Source organism: Lissotriton vulgaris, chromosome 8 (genome assembly GCF_964263255.1).
Source record: "Lissotriton vulgaris chromosome 8, aLisVul1.2, whole genome shotgun sequence".
Taxonomy (NCBI): Eukaryota; Metazoa; Chordata; class Amphibia; order Caudata; family Salamandridae; genus Lissotriton; species Lissotriton vulgaris.
The window spans coordinates 807,725,796-807,748,464 of record NC_141696.1 but is presented as its reverse complement, the minus strand read 5'-3'; positions in this window follow the sequence as shown (position 1 = coordinate 807,748,464).

The following is a 22,669-nucleotide window of genomic DNA, read 5'->3' as shown; positions in this document are numbered from 1 at the left end:
TTTTTACAGAGTTTTGCCCACCAAAATCTTCAATTTTGCCAATTTCAGGCACTGAAATGACTTTAAACACACTTATTTTAGTTGATAATGTTATAATTCACATCCAACCGTCATTTAAAGTCAAAAGAATTAAATGTTAAAATTTCATCAATATTGACCATTTTTGGAACGTTCGACTGGTCCGGAGTCATCGTTTTTCATCAGAAAATTGATTTTTTGACTCTACCAAAAATTAATTCAAACTGTCTTTTGGATCGGGTCTCATGTTGAATAACCACTTTTTAAACCCTCACGTGACCAAAATTGCCATTTTACAGAGTTTTGCTTACTCAAAAGCTTCAATTTTGACCAATTTCAGGCACTGAAATGACTTTAAACACACTTATTTTAGTTGAAAGAGTAATAATTCACATCCAACCGTCATTTAAAGTCAAAAGATTAAATGTTAAAATTTCATCAATATTGACCATTTTTTCAACGTCTGACTGGTCCGGGGTCATCGTTTTTCATCAGAAAATTGATTTTTTGGACTCTACCAAAAAGGATTCAAATGTCATTTGGATCGGCCTCATGTTGAATAACCACTTTTTAAACCCTCACAGTGACCAAAATTGCCATTTTTACAGAGTTTTGCTTACCCAAATCTTCAATTTTGACCAATTTCAGGCACTGAAATGACTTTAAACACACTTATTTTAGTTGATAAAGTTATAATTCACATCCAACCGTCATTTAAAGTCAAAAGATTAAATGTTAAAATTTCATCAATATTGACCATTTTTTCAACGTTCGACTGGTCCGGGGTCATCGTTTTTCATCAGAAAATTGATTTTTTGGACTCTACCAAAAATGATTCAAAATGTCATTTGGATCGGCCCTCATGTTGAATAACCACTTTTTAAACCCTCACAGTGACCAAAATTGCCATTTTTACAGAGTTTTGCTTACCCAAAATCTTCAATGTTGACCAATTTCAGGCACTGAAATGACTTTAAACACACTTATTTCAGTTGATAAAGTTATAATTCACATCCAACCGTCATTTAAAGTCAAAAGATTAAATGTTAAAATTTCATCAATATTGACCATTTTTGGAACGTTCGACTGGTCCGGGGTCATCGTTTTTCATCAGAAAATTGATTTTTTGGACTCTACCAAAAATGATTCAAAATGTCATTTGGATCGGGCCTCATGTTGAAAAATCACTTTTTAAACCCTCACAGTGACCAAAATTGCCATTTTACAGAGCTTTGCTTACTCAAAATCTTCAATTTTGACCAATTTCAGGCACAGAAATGACTTTAAACACACTTATTTAGTTAAAAAAGTAATAATTCACATCCAACCGTCATTTAAAGTCAAAAAGATTAAATGTTAAAATTTCATCAATATTGACCATTTTTTCAACGTTCGACTGGTCCGGAGTCATCGTTTTTCATCAGAAAATTGATTTTTTGGACTCTACCAAAAATTATTCAAACTGTCTTTTGGATCGGGTCTCATGTTGAATAACCACTTTTTAAACCCTCACGGTGACCAAATTGCCATTTTTACAGAGTTTTGCTTACTCAAAAGCTTCAATTTTGACCAATTTCAGGCACAGAAATGACTTAAAACACACTTATTTTAGTTGAAAAAGTAATAATTCACATCCAACCGTCATTTAAAGTCAAAAGATTAAATGTTAAAATTTCATCAATATTGACCATTTTTGGAACGTTCGACTGGTCCGGAGTCATCGTTTTTCATCAGAAAATTGATTTTTTTGGACTCTACCAAAAATGATTCAAACTGTCTTTTGGATCGGGTCTCATGTTGAATAACCACTTTTTAAACCCTCACAGTGACCAAAATTGCCATTTTTACAGAGTTTTGCTTACTCAAAAGCTTCAATTTTGACCAATTTCAGGCACTGAAATGACTTTAAACACACTTATTTTAGTTGAAAGAGTAATAATTCACATCCAACCGTCATTTAAAGTCAAAAGATTAAATGTTAAAATTTCATCAATATTGACCATTTTTTCAACGTCTGACTGGTCCGGGGTCATCGTTTTTCATCAGAAAATTGATTTTTTGGACTCTACCAAAAATGATTCAAAATGTCATTTGGATCGGGCCTCATGTTGAATAACCACTTTTTAAACCCTCACAGTGACCAAAATTGCCATTTTTACAGAGTTTTGCTTACCCAAAATCTTCAATTTTGACCAATTTCAGGCACTGAAATGACTTTAAACACACTTATTTTAGTTGATAAAGTTATAATTCACATCCAACCGTCATTTAAAGTCAAAAGATTAAATGTTAAAATTTCATCAATATTGACCATTTTTTCAACGTTCGACTGGTCCGGGGTCATCGTTTTTCATCAGAAAATTGATTTTTTGGACTCTACCAAAAATGATTCAAAATGTCATTTGGATCGGGCCTCATGTTGAATAACCACTTTTTAAACCCTCACAGTGACCAAAATTGCCATTTTTACAGAGTTTTGCTTACTCAAAATCTTAAATTTTGACCAATTTCAGGCACAGAAATGACTTTAAACACACTTATTTTAGTTGAAAATGTAATAATTCACATCCAACCGTCATTTAAAGTCAAAAGATTAAATGTTAAAATTTCATCAATATTGACCATTTTTTCAACGTTCGACTGGTCCGGGGTCATCGTTTTTCATCAGAAAATTGGTTTTTTGGACTCTACCAAAAATGATTCAAAATGTCATTTGGATCGGGCCTCATGTTGAATAACCACTTTTTAAACCCTCACAGTGACCAAAATTGACATTTTTACAGAGTTTTGCTTACTCAAAAGCTTCAATTTTGACCAATTTCAGGCACAGAAATGACTTTAAACGCACTTATTTTAGTTGAAAAAGTAATAATTCACATCCAACAGTCATTTAAAGTCAAAAGTTTAAATGTTAAAATTTCATCAATATTGACCATTTTTTCAACGTTCGACTGGTCCGGGGTCATCGTTTTTCATCAGAAAATTGATTTTTTGGACTCTACCAAAAAGGATTCAAAATGTCATTTGGATCGGGCCTCATGTTGAATAACCACTTTTTAAACCCTCACAGTGACCAAAATTGCCATTTTTACAGAGTTTTGCTTACCCAAAATCTTCAATTTTGACCAATTTCAGGCACTGAAATGACTTTAAACACACTTATTTTAGTTGATAAAGTTATAATTCACATCCAACCGTCATTTAAAGTCAAAAGATTAAATGTTAAAATTTCATCAATATTGACCATTTTTTCATTGTTCGACTGGTCCGGGGTCATCGTTTTTCATCAGAAAATTGATTTTTTGGACTCTACCAAAAATGATTCAAAATGTCATTTGGATCGGCCCTCATGTTGAATAACCACTTTTTAAACCCTCACAGTGACCAAAATTGCCATTTTTTACAGAGTTTTGCTTACCCAAAATCTTCAATGTTGACCAATTTCAGGCACTGAAATGACTTTAAACACACTTATTTCAGTTGATAAAGTTATAATTCACATCCAACCGTCATTTAAAGTCAAAAGATTAAATGTTAAAATTTCATCAATATTGACCATTTTTGGAACGTTCGACTGGTCCGGGGTCATCGTTTTTCATCAGAAAATTGATTTTTTGGACTCTACCAAAAATGATTCAAAATGTCATTTGGATCGGGCCTCATGTTGAAAAATCACTTTTTAAACCCTCACAGTGACCAAAATTGCCATTTTTACAGAGCTTTGCTTACTCAAAATCTTCAATTTTGACCAATTTCAGGCACAGAAATGACTTTAAACACACTTATTTTAGTTGAAAAAGTAATAATTCACATCCAACCGTCATTTAAAGTCAAAAGATTAAATGTTAAAATTTCATCAATATTGACCATTTTTTCAACGTTCGACTGGTCCGGAGTCATCGTTTTTCATCAGAAAATTGATTTTTTGGACTTTACCAAAAATGATTCAAAATGTCATTTGGATCGGGCCTCATGTTGAATAACCACTTTTTAAACCCTCACAATGACCAAAATTGCCATTTTTACAGAGTTTTGCCCACCCAAAATCTTCAATTTTGACCAATTTCAGGCACTGAAATGACTTTAAACACACTTATTTTAGTTGATAATGTTATAATTCACATCCAACCGTCATTTAAAGTCAAAAGATTAAATGTTAAAATTTCATCAATATTGACCATTTTTGGAACGTTCGACTGGTCCGGAGTCATCGTTTTTCATCAGAAAATTGATTTTTTGGACTCTACCAAAAATTATTCAAACTGTCTTTTGGATCGGGTCTCATGTTGAATAACCACTTTTTAAACCCTCACGGTGACCAAAATTGCCATTTTTACAGAGTTTTGCTTACTCAAAAGCTTCAATTTTGACCAATTTCAGGCACTGAAATGACTTTAAACACACTTATTTTAGTTGAAAGAGTAATAATTCACATCCAACCGTCCTTTAAAGTCAAAAGATTAAATGTTAAAATTTCATCAATATTGACCATTTTTTCAACGTCTGACTGGTCCGGGGTCATCGTTTTTCATCAGAAAATTGATTTTTTGGACTCTACCAAAAATTATTCAAAATGTCATTTGGATCGGGCCTCATGTTGAATAACCACTTTTTAAACCCTCACAGTGACCAAAATTGCCATTTTTACAGAGTTTTGCTTACCCAAAATCTTCAATTTTGACCAATTTCAGGCACTGAAATGACTTTAAACACACTTATTTTAGTTGATAAAGTTATAATTCACATCCAACCGTCATTTAAAGTCAAAAGATTAAATGTTAAAATTTCATCAATATTGACCATTTTTTCAACGTTCGACTGGTCCGGGGTCATCGTTTTTCATCAGAAAATTGATTTTTTGGACTCTACCAAAAATGATTCAAAATGTCATTTGGATCGGGCCTCATGTTGAATAACCACTTTTTAAACCCTCACAGTGACCAAAATTGCCATTTTTACAGAGTTTTGCTTACTCAAAATCTTAAATTTTGACCAATTTCAGGCACAGAAATGACTTTAAACACACTTATTTTAGTTGAAAATGTAATAATTCACATCCAACCGTCATTTAAAGTCAAAAGATTAAATGTTAAAATTTCATCAATATTGACCATTTTTTCAATGTTCGACTGGTCCAGGGTCATCGTTTTTCATCAGAAAATTGGTTTTTTGGACTCTACCAAAAATGATTCAAAATGTCATTTGGATCGGGCCTCATGTTGAATAACCACTTTTTAAACCCTCACAGTGACCAAAATTGACATTTTTACAGAGTTTTGCTTACTCAAAAGCTTCAATTTTGACCAATTTCAGGCACAGAAATGACTTTAAACGCACTTATTTTAGTTGAAAAAGTAATAATTCACATCCAACAGTCATTTAAAGTCAAAAGTTTAAATGTTAAAATTTCATCAATATTGACCATTTTTTCAACGTTCGACTGGTCCGGGGTCATCGTTTTTCATCAGAAAATAGATTTTTTGGACTCTACCAAAAATGATTCAAAATGTCATTTGGATCGGGCCTCATGTTGAAAAAATACTTTTTAAACCCTCACAGTGACCAAAATTGCCATTTTTACAGAGCTTTGCTTACTCAAAATCTTCAATTTTGACCAATTTCAGGCACAGAAATGACTTTAAACGCACTTATTTTAGTTGAAAAAGTAATAATTCACATCCAACAGTCATTTAAAGTCAAAAGTTTAAATGTTAAAATTTCATCAATATTGACCATTTTTTCAACGTTCGACTGGTCCGGGGTCATCGTTTTTCATCAGAAAATAGATTTTTTGGACTCTACCAAAAATGATTCAAAATGTCATTTGGATCGGGCCTCATGTTGAAAAAATACTTTTTAAACCCTCACAGTGACCAAAATTGCCATTTTTACAGAGCTTTGCTTACTCAAAATCTTCAATTTTGACCAATTTCAGGCACAGAAATGACTTTAAACACACTTATTTTAGTTGAAAAAGTAATAATTCACATCCAACCGTCATTTAAAGTCAAAAGATTAAATGTTAAAATTTCATCAATATTGACCATTTTTTCAACGTTCGACTGGTCCGGAGTCATCGTTTTTCATCAGAAAATTGATTTTTTGGACTTTACCAAAAATGATTCAAAATGTCATTTGGATCGGGCCTCATGTTGAATAACCACTTTTTAAACCCTCACAATGACCAAAATTGCCATTTTTACAGAGTTTTGCCCACCCAAAATCTTCAATTTTGACCAATTTCAGGCACTGAAATGACTTTAAACACACTTATTTTAGTTGATAATGTTATAATTCACATCCAACCGTCATTTAAAGTCAAAAGATTAAATGTTAAAATTTCATCAATATTGACCATTTTTGGAACGTTCGACTGGTCCGGAGTCATCGTTTTTCATCAGAAAATTGATTTTTTGGACTCTACCAAAAATTATTCAAACTGTCTTTTGGATCGGGTCTCATGTTGAATAACCACTTTTTAAACCCTCACGGTGACCAAAATTGCCATTTTTACAGAGTTTTGCTTACTCAAAAGCTTCAATTTTGACCAATTTCAGGCACTGAAATGACTTTAAACACACTTATTTTAGTTGAAAGAGTAATAATTCACATCCAACCGTCCTTTAAAGTCAAAAGATTAAATGTTAAAATTTCATCAATATTGACCATTTTTTCAACGTCTGACTGGTCCGGGGTCATCGTTTTTCATCAGAAAATTGATTTTTTGGACTCTACCAAAAATTATTCAAAATGTCATTTGGATCGGGCCTCATGTTGAATAACCACTTTTTAAACCCTCACAGTGACCAAAATTGCCATTTTTACAGAGTTTTGCTTACCCAAAATCTTCAATTTTGACCAATTTCAGGCACTGAAATGACTTTAAACACACTTATTTTAGTTGATAAAGTTATAATTCACATCCAACCGTCATTTAAAGTCAAAAGATTAAATGTTAAAATTTCATCAATATTGACCATTTTTTCAACGTTCGACTGGTCCGGGGTCATCGTTTTTCATCAGAAAATTGATTTTTTGGACTCTACCAAAAATGATTCAAAATGTCATTTGGATCGGGCCTCATGTTGAATAACCACTTTTTAAACCCTCACAGTGACCAAAATTGCCATTTTTACAGAGTTTTGCTTACTCAAAATCTTAAATTTTGACCAATTTCAGGCACAGAAATGACTTTAAACACACTTATTTTAGTTGAAAATGTAATAATTCACATCCAACCGTCATTTAAAGTCAAAAGATTAAATGTTAAAATTTCATCAATATTGACCATTTTTTCAATGTTCGACTGGTCCAGGGTCATCGTTTTTCATCAGAAAATTGGTTTTTTGGACTCTACCAAAAATGATTCAAAATGTCATTTGGATCGGGCCTCATGTTGAATAACCACTTTTTAAACCCTCACAGTGACCAAAATTGACATTTTTACAGAGTTTTGCTTACTCAAAAGCTTCAATTTTGACCAATTTCAGGCACAGAAATGACTTTAAACGCACTTATTTTAGTTGAAAAAGTAATAATTCACATCCAACAGTCATTTAAAGTCAAAAGTTTAAATGTTAAAATTTCATCAATATTGACCATTTTTTCAACGTTCGACTGGTCCGGGGTCATCGTTTTTCATCAGAAAATAGATTTTTTGGACTCTACCAAAAATGATTCAAAATGTCATTTGGATCGGGCCTCATGTTGAAAAAATACTTTTTAAACCCTCACAGTGACCAAAATTGCCATTTTTACAGAGCTTTGCTTACTCAAAATCTTCAATTTTGACCAATTTCAGGCACAGAAATGACTTTAAACACACTTATTTTAGTTGAAAAAGTAATAATTCACATCCAACCGTCATTTAAAGTCAAAAGATTAAATGTTAAAATTTCATCAATATTGACCATTTTTTCAACGTTCGACTGGTCCGGGGTCATCGTTTTTCATCAGAAAATTGATTTTTTGGACTCTACTAAAAATGATTCAAAATGTCATTTGGATCGGGCCTCATGTTGAATAACCACTTTTTAAACCCTCACAGTGACCAAAATTGCCATTTTTACAGAGTTTTGCTTACCCAAAATCTTCAATTTTGACCAATTTCAGGCACTGAAATGACTTTAAACACACTTATTTTAGTTGATAAAGTTATAATTCACATCCAACCGTCATTTAAAGTCAAAAGATTAAATGTTAAAATTTCATCAATATTGACCATTTTTTCAACGTTCGACTGGTCCGGGGTCATCGTTTTTCATCAGAAAATTGATTTTTTGGACTCTACCAAAAATGATTCAAAATGTCATTTGGATCGGCCCTCATGTTGAATAACCACTTTTTAAACCCTCACAGTGACCAAAATTGCCATTTTTACAGAGTTTTGCTTACCCAAAATCTTCAATGTTGACCAATTTCAGGCACTGAAATGACTTTAAACACACTTATTTCAGTTGATAAAGTTATAATTCACATCCAACCGTCATTTAAAGTCAAAAGATTAAATGTTAAAATTTCATCAATATTGACCATTTTTTCAACGTTCGACTGGTCCGGGGTCATCGTTTTTCATCAGAAAATTGATTTTTTGGACTCTACTAAAAATGATTCAAAATGTCATTTGGATCGGGCCTCATGTTGAATAACCACTTTTTAAACCCTCACAGTGACCAAAATTGCCATTTTTACAGAGTTTTGCTTACCCAAAATCTTCAATTTTGACCAATTTCAGGCACTGAAATGACTTTAAACACACTTATTTTAGTTGATAAAGTTATAATTCACATCCAACCGTCATTTAAAGTCAAAAGATTAAATGTTAAAATTTCATCAATATTGACCATTTTTTCAACGTTCGACTGGTCCGGGGTCATCGTTTTTCATCAGAAAATTGATTTTTTGGACTCTACCAAAAATGATTCAAAATGTCATTTGGATCGGCCCTCATGTTGAATAACCACTTTTTAAACCCTCACAGTGACCAAAATTGCCATTTTTACAGAGTTTTGCTTACCCAAAATCTTCAATGTTGACCAATTTCAGGCACTGAAATGACTTTAAACACACTTATTTCAGTTGATAAAGTTATAATTCACATCCAACCGTCATTTAAAGTCAAAAGATTAAATGTTAAAATTTCATCAATATTGACCATTTTTGGAACGTTCGACTGGTCCGGGGTCATCGTTTTTCATCAGAAAATTGATTTTTTGGACTCTACCAAAAATGATTCAAAATGTCATTTGGATCGGGCCTCATGTTGAAAAATCACTTTTTAAACCCTCACAGTGACCAAAATTGCCATTTTTACAGAGCTTTGCTTACTCAAAATCTTCAATTTTGACCAATTTCAGGCACAGAAATGACTTTAAACACACTTATTTTAGTTAAAAAAGTAATAATTCACATCCAACCGTCATTTAAAGTCAAAAGATTAAATGTTAAAATTTCATCAATATTGACCATTTTTTCAACGTTCGACTGGTCCGGAGTCATCGTTTTTCATCAGAAAATTGATTTTTTGGACTCTACCAAAAATTATTCAAACTGTCTTTTGGATCGGGTCTCATGTTGAATAACCACTTTTTAAACCCTCACGGTGACCAAAATTGCCATTTTTACAGAGTTTTGCTTACTCAAAAGCTTCAATTTTGACCAATTTCAGGCACAGAAATGACTTAAAACACACTTATTTTAGTTGAAAAAGTAATAATTCACATCCAACCGTCATTTAAAGTCAAAAGATTAAATGTTAAAATTTCATCAATATTGACCATTTTTGGAACGTTCGACTGGTCCGGAGTCATCGTTTTTCATCAGAAAATTGATTTTTTGGACTCTACCAAAAATGATTCAAACTGTCTTTTGGATCGGGTCTCATGTTGAATAACCACTTTTTAAACCCTCACAGTGACCAAAATTGCCATTTTTACAGAGTTTTGCTTACTCAAAAGCTTCAATTTTGACCAATTTCAGGCACAGAAATGACTTTAAACACACTTATTTTAGTTGAAAAAGTAATAATTCACATCCAACCGTCATTTAAAGTCAAAAGAATAAATGTTAAAATTTCATCAATATTGACCATTTTTTCAACGTCTGACTGGTCCGGGGTCATCGTTTTTCATCAGAAAATTGATTTTTTGGACTCTACCAAAAATGATTCAAAATGTCATTTGGATCGGGCCTCATGTTGAATAACCACTTTTTAAACCCTCACAGTGACCAAAACTGCAATTTTTACAGAGTTTTGCTTACTCAAAATCTTCAATTTTGACCAATTTCAGGCACAGAAATGACTTTAAACACACTTATTTTAGTTGAAAAAGTAATAACTCACATCCAACCGTCATTTAAAGTCATCGTTTTTCATCAGAAAATTGGTTTTTTGGACTCTACCAAAAATGATTCAAAATGTCATTTGGATCGGGCCTCATGTTGAATAACCACTTTTTAAACCCTCACAGTGACCAAAATTGACATTTTTACAGAGTTTTGCTTACTCAAAAGCTTCAATTTTGACCAATTTCAGGCACAGAAATGACTTTAAACGCACTTATTTTAGTTGAAAAAGTAATAATTCACATCCAACAGTCATTTAAAGTCAAAAGTTTAAATGTTAAAATTTCATCAATATTGACCATTTTTTCAACGTTCGACTGGTCCGGGGTCATCGTTTTTCATCAGAAAATAGATTTTTTGGACTCTACCAAAAATGATTCAAAATGTCATTTGGATCGGGCCTCATGTTGAAAAAATACTTTTTAAACCCTCACAGTGACCAAAATTGCCATTTTTACAGAGCTTTGCTTACTCAAAATCTTCAATTTTGACCAATTTCAGGCACAGAAATGACTTTAAACACACTTATTTTAGTTGAAAAAGTAATAATTCACATCCAACCGTCATTTAAAGTCAAAAGATTAAATGTTAAAATTTCATCAATATTGACCATTTTTTCAACGTTCGACTGGTCCGGGGTCATCGTTTTTCATCAGAAAATTGATTTTTTGGACTCTACCAAAAAGGATTCAAAATGTCATTTGGATCGGGCCTCATGTTGAATAACCACTTTTTAAACCCTCACAGTGACCAAAATTGCCATTTTTACAGAGTTTTGCTTACCCAAAATCTTCAATTTTGACCAATTTCAGGCACTGAAATGACTTTAAACACACTTATTTTAGTTGATAAAGTTATAATTCACATCCAACCGTCATTTAAAGTCAAAAGATTAAATGTTAAAATTTCATCAATATTGACCATTTTTTCATTGTTCGACTGGTCCGGGGTCATCGTTTTTCATCAGAAAATTGATTTTTTGGACTCTACCAAAAATGATTCAAAATGTCATTTGGATCGGCCCTCATGTTGAATAACCACTTTTTAAACCCTCACAGTGACCAAAATTGCCATTTTTACAGAGTTTTGCTTACCCAAAATCTTCAATGTTGACCAATTTCAGGCACTGAAATGACTTTAAACACACTTATTTCAGTTGATAAAGTTATAATTCACATCCAACCGTCATTTAAAGTCAAAAGATTAAATGTTAAAATTTCATCAATATTGACCATTTTTGGAACGTTCGACTGGTCCGGGGTCATCGTTTTTCATCAGAAAATTGATTTTTTGGACTCTACCAAAAATGATTCAAAATGTCATTTGGATCGGGCCTCATGTTGAAAAATCACTTTTTAAACCCTCACAGTGACCAAAATTGCCATTTTTACAGAGCTTTGCTTACTCAAAATCTTCAATTTTGACCAATTTCAGGCACAGAAATGACTTTAAACACACTTATTTTAGTTGAAAAAGTAATAATTCACATCCAACCGTCATTTAAAGTCAAAAGATTAAATGTTAAAATTTCATCAATATTGACCATTTTTTCAACGTTCGACTGGTCCGGAGTCATCGTTTTTCATCAGAAAATTGATTTTTTGGACTTTACCAAAAATGATTCAAAATGTCATTTGGATCGGGCCGCATGTTGAATAACCACTTTTTAAACCCTCACAATGACCAAAATTGCCATTTTTACAGAGTTTTGCCCACCCAAAATCTTCAATTTTGACCAATTTCAGGCACTGAAATGACTTTAAACACACTTATTTTAGTTGATAATGTTATAATTCACATCCAACCGTCATTTAAAGTCAAAAGATTAAATGTTAAAATTTCATCAATATTGACCATTTTTGGAACGTTCGACTGGTCCGGAGTCATCGTTTTTCATCAGAAAATTGATTTTTTGGACTCTACCAAAAATTATTCAAACTGTCTTTTGGATCGGGTCTCATGTTGAATAACCACTTTTTAAACCCTCACGGTGACCAAAATTGCCATTTTTACAGAGTTTTGCTTACTCAAAAGCTTCAATTTTGACCAATTTCAGGCACTGAAATGACTTTAAACACACTTATTTTAGTTGAAAGAGTAATAATTCACATCCAACCGTCATTTAAAGTCAAAAGATTAAATGTTAAAATTTCATCAATATTGACCATTTTTTCAACGTCTGACTGGTCCGGGGTCATCGTTTTTCATCAGAAAATTGATTTTTTGGACTCTACCAAAAAGGATTCAAAATGTCATTTGGATCGGGCCTCATGTTGAATAACCACTTTTTAAACCCTCACAGTGACCAAAATTGCCATTTTTACAGAGTTTTGCTTACCCAAAATCTTCAATTTTGACCAATTTCAGGCACTGAAATGACTTTAAACACACTTATTTTAGTTGATAAAGTTATAATTCACATCCAACCGTCATTTAAAGTCAAAAGATTAAATGTTAAAATTTCATCAATATTGACCATTTTTTCAACGTTCGACTGGTCCGGGGTCATCGTTTTTCATCAGAAAATTGATTTTTTGGACTCTACCAAAAATGATTCAAAATGTCATTTGGATCGGCCCTCATGTTGAATAACCACTTTTTAAACCCTCACAGTGACCAAAATTGCCATTTTTACAGAGTTTTGCTTACCCAAAATCTTCAATGTTGACCAATTTCAGGCACTGAAATGACTTTAAACACACTTATTTCAGTTGATAAAGTTATAATTCACATCCAACCGTCATTTAAAGTCAAAAGATTAAATGTTAAAATTTCATCAATATTGACCATTTTTGGAACGTTCGACTGGTCCGGGGTCATCGTTTTTCATCAGAAAATTGATTTTTTGGACTCTACCAAAAATGATTCAAAATGTCATTTGGATCGGGCCTCATGTTGAAAAATCACTTTTTAAACCCTCACAGTGACCAAAATTGCCATTTTTACAGAGCTTTGCTTACTCAAAATCTTCAATTTTGACCAATTTCAGGCACAGAAATGACTTTAAACACACTTATTTTAGTTAAAAAAGTAATAATTCACATCCAACCGTCATTTAAAGTCAAAAGATTAAATGTTAAAATTTCATCAATATTGACCATTTTTTCAACGTTCGACTGGTCCGGAGTCATCGTTTTTCATCAGAAAATTGATTTTTTGGACTCTACCAAAAATTATTCAAACTGTCTTTTGGATCGGGTCTCATGTTGAATAACCACTTTTTAAACCCTCACGGTGACCAAAATTGCCATTTTTACAGAGTTTTGCTTACTCAAAAGCTTCAATTTTGACCAATTTCAGGCACAGAAATGACTTAAAACACACTTATTTTAGTTGAAAAAGTAATAATTCACATCCAACCGTCATTTAAAGTCAAAAGATTAAATGTTAAAATTTCATCAATATTGACCATTTTTGGAACGTTCGACTGGTCCGGAGTCATCGTTTTTCATCAGAAAATTGATTTTTTGGACTCTACCAAAAATGATTCAAACTGTCTTTTGGATCGGGTCTCATGTTGAATAACCACTTTTTAAACCCTCACAGTGACCAAAATTGCCATTTTTACAGAGTTTTGCTTACTCAAAAGCTTCAATTTTGACCAATTTCAGGCACTGAAATGACTTTAAACACACTTATTTTAGTTGAAAGAGTAATAATTCACATCCAACCGTCATTTAAAGTCAAAAGATTAAATGTTAAAATTTCATCAATATTGACCATTTTTTCAACGTCTGACTGGTCCGGGGTCATCGTTTTTCATCAGAAAATTGATTTTTTGGACTCTACCAAAAATGATTCAAAATGTCATTTGGATCGGGCCTCATGTTGAATAACCACTTTTTAAACCCTCACAGTGACCAAAATTGCCATTTTTACAGAGTTTTGCTTACCCAAAATCTTCAATTTTGACCAATTTCAGGCACTGAAATGACTTTAAACACACTTATTTTAGTTGATAAAGTTATAATTCACATCCAACCGTCATTTAAAGTCAAAAGATTAAATGTTAAAATTTCATCAATATTGACCATTTTTTCAACGTTCGACTGGTCCGGGGTCATCGTTTTTCATCAGAAAATTGATTTTTTGGACTCTACCAAAAATGATTCAAAATGTCATTTGGATCGGGCCTCATGTTGAATAACCACTTTTTAAACCCTCACAGTGACCAAAATTGCCATTTTTACAGAGTTTTGCTTACTCAAAATCTTAAATTTTGACCAATTTCAGGCACAGAAATGACTTTAAACACACTTATTTTAGTTGAAAATGTAATAATTCACATCCAACCGTCATTTAAAGTCAAAAGATTAAATGTTAAAATTTCATCAATATTGACCATTTTTTCAACGTTCGACTGGTCCGGGGTCATCGTTTTTCATCAGAAAATTGGTTTTTTGGACTCTACCAAAAATGATTCAAAATGTCATTTGGATCGGGCCTCATGTTGAATAACCACTTTTTAAACCCTCACAGTGACCAAAATTGACATTTTTACAGAGTTTTGCTTACTCAAAAGCTTCAATTTTGACCAATTTCAGGCACAGAAATGACTTTAAACGCACTTATTTTAGTTGAAAAAGTAATAATTCACATCCAACAGTCATTTAAAGTCAAAAGTTTAAATGTTAAAATTTCATCAATATTGACCATTTTTTCAACGTTCGACTGGTCCGGGGTCATCGTTTTTCATCAGAAAATTGATTTTTTGGACTCTACCAAAAAGGATTCAAAATGTCATTTGGATCGGGCCTCATGTTGAATAACCACTTTTTAAACCCTCACAGTGACCAAAATTGCCATTTTTACAGAGTTTTGCTTACCCAAAATCTTCAATTTTGACCAATTTCAGGCACTGAAATGACTTTAAACACACTTATTTTAGTTGATAAAGTTATAATTCACATCCAACCGTCATTTAAAGTCAAAAGATTAAATGTTAAAATTTCATCAATATTGACCATTTTTTCATTGTTCGACTGGTCCGGGGTCATCGTTTTTCATCAGAAAATTGATTTTTTGGACTCTACCAAAAATGATTCAAAATGTCATTTGGATCGGCCCTCATGTTGAATAACCACTTTTTAAACCCTCACAGTGACCAAAATTGCCATTTTTTACAGAGTTTTGCTTACCCAAAATCTTCAATGTTGACCAATTTCAGGCACTGAAATGACTTTAAACACACTTATTTCAGTTGATAAAGTTATAATTCACATCCAACCGTCATTTAAAGTCAAAAGATTAAATGTTAAAATTTCATCAATATTGACCATTTTTGGAACGTTCGACTGGTCCGGGGTCATCGTTTTTCATCAGAAAATTGATTTTTTGGACTCTACCAAAAATGATTCAAAATGTCATTTGGATCGGGCCTCATGTTGAAAAATCACTTTTTAAACCCTCACAGTGACCAAAATTGCCATTTTTACAGAGCTTTGCTTACTCAAAATCTTCAATTTTGACCAATTTCAGGCACAGAAATGACTTTAAACACACTTATTTTAGTTGAAAAAGTAATAATTCACATCCAACCGTCATTTAAAGTCAAAAGATTAAATGTTAAAATTTCATCAATATTGACCATTTTTTCAACGTTCGACTGGTCCGGAGTCATCGTTTTTCATCAGAAAATTGATTTTTTGGACTTTACCAAAAATGATTCAAAATGTCATTTGGATCGGGCCTCATGTTGAATAACCACTTTTTAAACCCTCACAATGACCAAAATTGCCATTTTTACAGAGTTTTGCCCACCCAAAATCTTCAATTTTGACCAATTTCAGGCACTGAAATGACTTTAAACACACTTATTTTAGTTGATAATGTTATAATTCACATCCAACCGTCATTTAAAGTCAAAAGATTAAATGTTAAAATTTCATCAATATTGACCATTTTTGGAACGTTCGACTGGTCCGGAGTCATCGTTTTTCATCAGAAAATTGATTTTTTGGACTCTACCAAAAATTATTCAAACTGTCTTTTGGATCGGGTCTCATGTTGAATAACCACTTTTTAAACCCTCACGGTGACCAAAATTGCCATTTTTACAGAGTTTTGCTTACTCAAAAGCTTCAATTTTGACCAATTTCAGGCACTGAAATGACTTTAAACACACTTATTTTAGTTGAAAGAGTAATAATTCACATCCAACCGTCCTTTAAAGTCAAAAGATTAAATGTTAAAATTTCATCAATATTGACCATTTTTTCAACGTCTGACTGGTCCGGGGTCATCGTTTTTCATCAGAAAATTGATTTTTTGGACTCTACCAAAAATTATTCAAAATGTCATTTGGATCGGGCCTCATGTTGAATAACCACTTTTTAAACCCTCACAGTGACCAAAATTGCCATTTTTACAGAGTTTTGCTTACCCAAAATCTTCAATTTTGACCAATTTCAGGCACTGAAATGACTTTAAACACACTTATTTTAGTTGATAAAGTTATAATTCACATCCAACCGTCATTTAAAGTCAAAAGATTAAATGTTAAAATTTCATCAATATTGACCATTTTTTCAACGTTCGACTGGTCCGGGGTCATCGTTTTTCATCAGAAAATTGATTTTTTGGACTCTACCAAAAATGATTCAAAATGTCATTTGGATCGGGCCTCATGTTGAATAACCACTTTTTAAACCCTCACAGTGACCAAAATTGCCATTTTTACAGAGTTTTGCTTACTCAAAATCTTAAATTTTGACCAATTTCAGGCACAGAAATGACTTTAAACACACTTATTTTAGTTGAAAATGTAATAATTCACATCCAACCGTCATTTAAAGTCAAAAGATTAAATGTTAAAATTTCATCAATATTGACCATTTTTTCAATGTTCGACTGGTCCAGGGTCATCGTTTTTCATCAGAAAATTGGTTTTTTGGACTCTACCAAAAATGATTCAAAATGTCATTTGGATCGGGCCTCATGTTGAATAACCACTTTTTAAACCCTCACAGTGACCAAAATTGACATTTTTACAGAGTTTTGCTTACTCAAAAGCTTCAATTTTGACCAATTTCAGGCACAGAAATGACTTTAAACGCACTTATTTTAGTTGAAAAAGTAATAATTCACATCCAACAGTCATTTAAAGTCAAAAGTTTAAATGTTAAAATTTCATCAATATTGACCATTTTTTCAACGTTCGACTGGTCCGGGGTCATCGTTTTTCATCAGAAAATAGATTTTTTGGACTCTACCAAAAATGATTCAAAATGTCATTTGGATCGGGCCTCATGTTGAAAAAATACTTTTTAAACCCTCACAGTGACCAAAATTGCCATTTTTACAGAGCTTTGCTTACTCAAAATCTTCAATTTTGACCAATTTCAGGCACAGAAATGACTTTAAACGCACTTATTTTAGTTGAAAAAGTAATAATTCACATCCAACAGTCATTTAAAGTCAAAAGTTTAAATGTTAAAATTTCATCAATATTGACCATTTTTTCAACGTTCGACTGGTCCGGGGTCATCGTTTTTCATCAGAAAATAGATTTTTTGGACTCTACCAAAAATGATTCAAAATGTCATTTGGATCGGGCCTCATGTTGAAAAAATACTTTTTAAACCCTCACAGTGACCAAAATTGCCATTTTTACAGAGCTTTGCTTACTCAAAATCTTCAATTTTGACCAATTTCAGGCACAGAAATGACTTTAAACACACTTATTTTAGTTGAAAAAGTAATAATTCACATCCAACCGTCATTTAAAGTCAAAAGATTAAATGTTAAAATTTCATCAATATTGACCATTTTTTCAACGTTCGACTGGTCCGGAGTCATCGTTTTTCATCAGAAAATTGATTTTTTGGACTTTACCAAAAATGATTCAAAATGTCATTTGGATCGGGCCTCATGTTGAATAACCACTTTTTAAACCCTCACAATGACCAAAATTGCCATTTTTACAGAGTTTTGCCCACCCAAAATCTTCAATTTTGACCAATTTCAGGCACTGAAATGACTTTAAACACACTTATTTTAGTTGATAATGTTATAATTCACATCCAACCGTCATTTAAAGTCAAAAGATTAAATGTTAAAATTTCATCAATATTGACCATTTTTGGAACGTTCGACTGGTCCGGAGTCATCGTTTTTCATCAGAAAATTGATTTTTTGGACTCTACCAAAAATTATTCAAACTGTCTTTTGGATCGGGTCTCATGTTGAATAACCACTTTTTAAACCCTCACGGTGACCAAAATTGCCATTTTTACAGAGTTTTGCTTACTCAAAAGCTTCAATTTTGACCAATTTCAGGCACTGAAATGACTTTAAACACACTTATTTTAGTTGAAAGAGTAATAATTCACATCCAACCGTCCTTTAAAGTCAAAAGATTAAATGTTAAAATTTCATCAATATTGACCATTTTTTCAACGTCTGACTGGTCCGGGGTCATCGTTTTTCATCAGAAAATTGATTTTTTGGACTCTACCAAAAATTATTCAAAATGTCATTTGGATCGGGCCTCATGTTGAATAACCACTTTTTAAACCCTCACAGTGACCAAAATTGCCATTTTTACAGAGTTTTGCTTACCCAAAATCTTCAATTTTGACCAATTTCAGGCACTGAAATGACTTTAAACACACTTATTTTAGTTGATAAAGTTATAATTCACATCCAACCGTCATTTAAAGTCAAAAGATTAAATGTTAAAATTTCATCAATATTGACCATTTTTTCAACGTTCGACTGGTCCGGGGTCATCGTTTTTCATCAGAAAATTGATTTTTTGGACTCTACCAAAAATGATTCAAAATGTCATTTGGATCGGGCCTCATGTTGAATAACCACTTTTTAAACCCTCACAGTGACCAAAATTGCCATTTTTACAGAGTTTTGCTTACTCAAAATCTTAAATTTTGACCAATTTCAGGCACAGAAATGACTTTAAACACACTTATTTTAGTTGAAAATGTAATAATTCACATCCAACCGTCATTTAAAGTCAAAAGATTAAATGTTAAAATTTCATCAATATTGACCATTTTTTCAATGTTCGACTGGTCCAGGGTCATCGTTTTTCATCAGAAAATTGGTTTTTTGGACTCTACCAAAAATGATTCAAAATGTCATTTGGATCGGGCCTCATGTTGAATAACCACTTTTTAAACCCTCACAGTGACCAAAATTGACATTTTTACAGAGTTTTGCTTACTCAAAAGCTTCAATTTTGACCAATTTCAGGCACAGAAATGACTTTAAACGCACTTATTTTAGTTGAAAAAGTAATAATTCACATCCAACAGTCATTTAAAGTCAAAAGTTTAAATGTTAAAATTTCATCAATATTGACCATTTTTTCAACGTTCGACTGGTCCGGGGTCATCGTTTTTCATCAGAAAATAGATTTTTTGGACTCTACCAAAAATGATTCAAAATGTCATTTGGATCGGGCCTCATGTTGAAAAAATACTTTTTAAACCCTCACAGTGACCAAAATTGCCATTTTTACAGAGCTTTGCTTACTCAAAATCTTCAATTTTGACCAATTTCAGGCACAGAAATGACTTTAAACACACTTATTTTAGTTGAAAAAGTAATAATTCACATCCAACCGTCATTTAAAGTCAAAAGATTAAATGTTAAAATTTCATCAATATTGACCATTTTTTCAACGTTCGACTGGTCCGGGGTCATCGTTTTTCATCAGAAAATTGATTTTTTGGACTCTACTAAAAATGATTCAAAATGTCATTTGGATCGGGCCTCATGTTGAATAACCACTTTTTAAACCCTCACAGTGACCAAAATTGCCATTTTTACAGAGTTTTGCTTACCCAAAATCTTCAATTTTGACCAATTTCAGGCACTGAAATGACTTTAAACACACTTATTTTAGTTGATAAAGTTATAATTCACATCCAACCGTCATTTAAAGTCAAAAGATTAAATGTTAAAATTTCATCAATATTGACCATTTTTTCAACGTTCGACTGGTCCGGGGTCATCGTTTTTCATCAGAAAATTGATTTTTTGGACTCTACCAAAAATGATTCAAAATGTCATTTGGATCGGCCCTCATGTTGAATAACCACTTTTTAAACCCTCACAGTGACCAAAATTGCCATTTTTACAGAGTTTTGCTTACCCAAAATCTTCAATGTTGACCAATTTCAGGCACTGAAATGACTTTAAACACACTTATTTCAGTTGATAAAGTTATAATTCACATCCAACCGTCATTTAAAGTCAAAAGATTAAATGTTAAAATTTCATCAATATTGACCATTTTTTCAACGTTCGACTGGTCCGGGGTCATCGTTTTTCATCAGAAAATTGATTTTTTGGACTCTACTAAAAATGATTCAAAATGTCATTTGGATCGGGCCTCATGTTGAATAACCACTTTTTAAACCCTCACAGTGACCAAAATTGCCATTTTTACAGAGTTTTGCTTACCCAAAATCTTCAATTTTGACCAATTTCAGGCACTGAAATGACTTTAAACACACTTATTTTAGTTGATAAAGTTATAATTCACATCCAACCGTCATTTAAAGTCAAAAGATTAAATGTTAAAATTTCATCAATATTGACCATTTTTTCAACGTTCGACTGGTCCGGGGTCATCGTTTTTCATCAGAAAATTGATTTTTTGGACTCTACCAAAAATGATTCAAAATGTCATTTGGATCGGCCCTCATGTTGAATAACCACTTTTTAAACCCTCACAGTGACCAAAATTGCCATTTTTACAGAGTTTTGCTTACCCAAAATCTTCAATGTTGACCAATTTCAGGCACTGAAATGACTTTAAACACACTTATTTCAGTTGATAAAGTTATAATTCACATCCAACCGTCATTTAAAGTCAAAAGATTAAATGTTAAAATTTCATCAATATTGACCATTTTTGGAACGTTCGACTGGTCCGGGGTCATCGTTTTTCATCAGAAAATTGATTTTTTGGACTCTACCAAAAATGATTCAAAATGTCATTTGGATCGGGCCTCATGTTGAAAAATCACTTTTTAAACCCTCACAGTGACCAAAATTGCCATTTTTACAGAGCTTTGCTTACTCAAAATCTTCAATTTTGACCAATTTCAGGCACAGAAATGACTTTAAACACACTTATTTTAGTTAAAAAAGTAATAATTCACATCCAACCGTCATTTAAAGTCAAAAGATTAAATGTTAAAATTTCATCAATATTGACCATTTTTTCAACGTTCGACTGGTCCGGAGTCATCGTTTTTCATCAGAAAATTGATTTTTTGGACTCTACCAAAAATTATTCAAACTGTCTTTTGGATCGGGTCTCATGTTGAATAACCACTTTTTAAACCCTCACGGTGACCAAAATTGCCATTTTTACAGAGTTTTGCTTACTCAAAAGCTTCAATTTTGACCAATTTCAGGCACAGAAATGACTTAAAACACACTTATTTTAGTTGAAAAAGTAATAATTCACATCCAACCGTCATTTAAAGTCAAAAGATTAAATGTTAAAATTTCATCAATATTGACCATTTTTGGAACGTTCGACTGGTCCGGAGTCATCGTTTTTCATCAGAAAATTGATTTTTTGGACTCTACCAAAAATGATTCAAACTGTCTTTTGGATCGGGTCTCATGTTGAATAACCACTTTTTAAACCCTCACAGTGACCAAAATTGCCATTTTTACAGAGTTTTGCTTACTCAAAAGCTTCAATTTTGACCAATTTCAGGCACAGAAATGACTTTAAACACACTTATTTTAGTTGAAAAAGTAATAATTCACATCCAACCGTCATTTAAAGTCAAAAGAATAAATGTTAAAATTTCATCAATATTGACCATTTTTTCAACGTCTGACTGGTCCGGGGTCATCGTTTTTCATCAGAAAATTGATTTTTTGGACTCTACCAAAAATGATTCAAAATGTCATTTGGATCGGGCCTCATGTTGAATAACCACTTTTTAAACCCTCACAGTGACCAAAATTGCCATTTTTACAGAGTTTTGCTTACCCAAAATCTTCAATTTTGACCAATTTCAGGCACTGAAATGACTTTAAACACACTTATTTTAGTTGATAAAGTTATAATTCACATCCAACCGTCATTTAAAGTCAAAAGATTAAATGTTAAAATTTCATCAATATTGACCATTTTTTCAACGTTCGACTGGTCCGGGGTCATCGTTTTTCATCAGAAAATTGATTTTTTGGACTCTACCAAAAATGATTCAAAATGTCATTTGGATCGGGCCTCATGTTGAATAACCACTTTTTAAACCCTCACAGTGACCAAAATTGCCATTTTTACAGAGTTTTGCTTACCCAAAATCTTCAATTT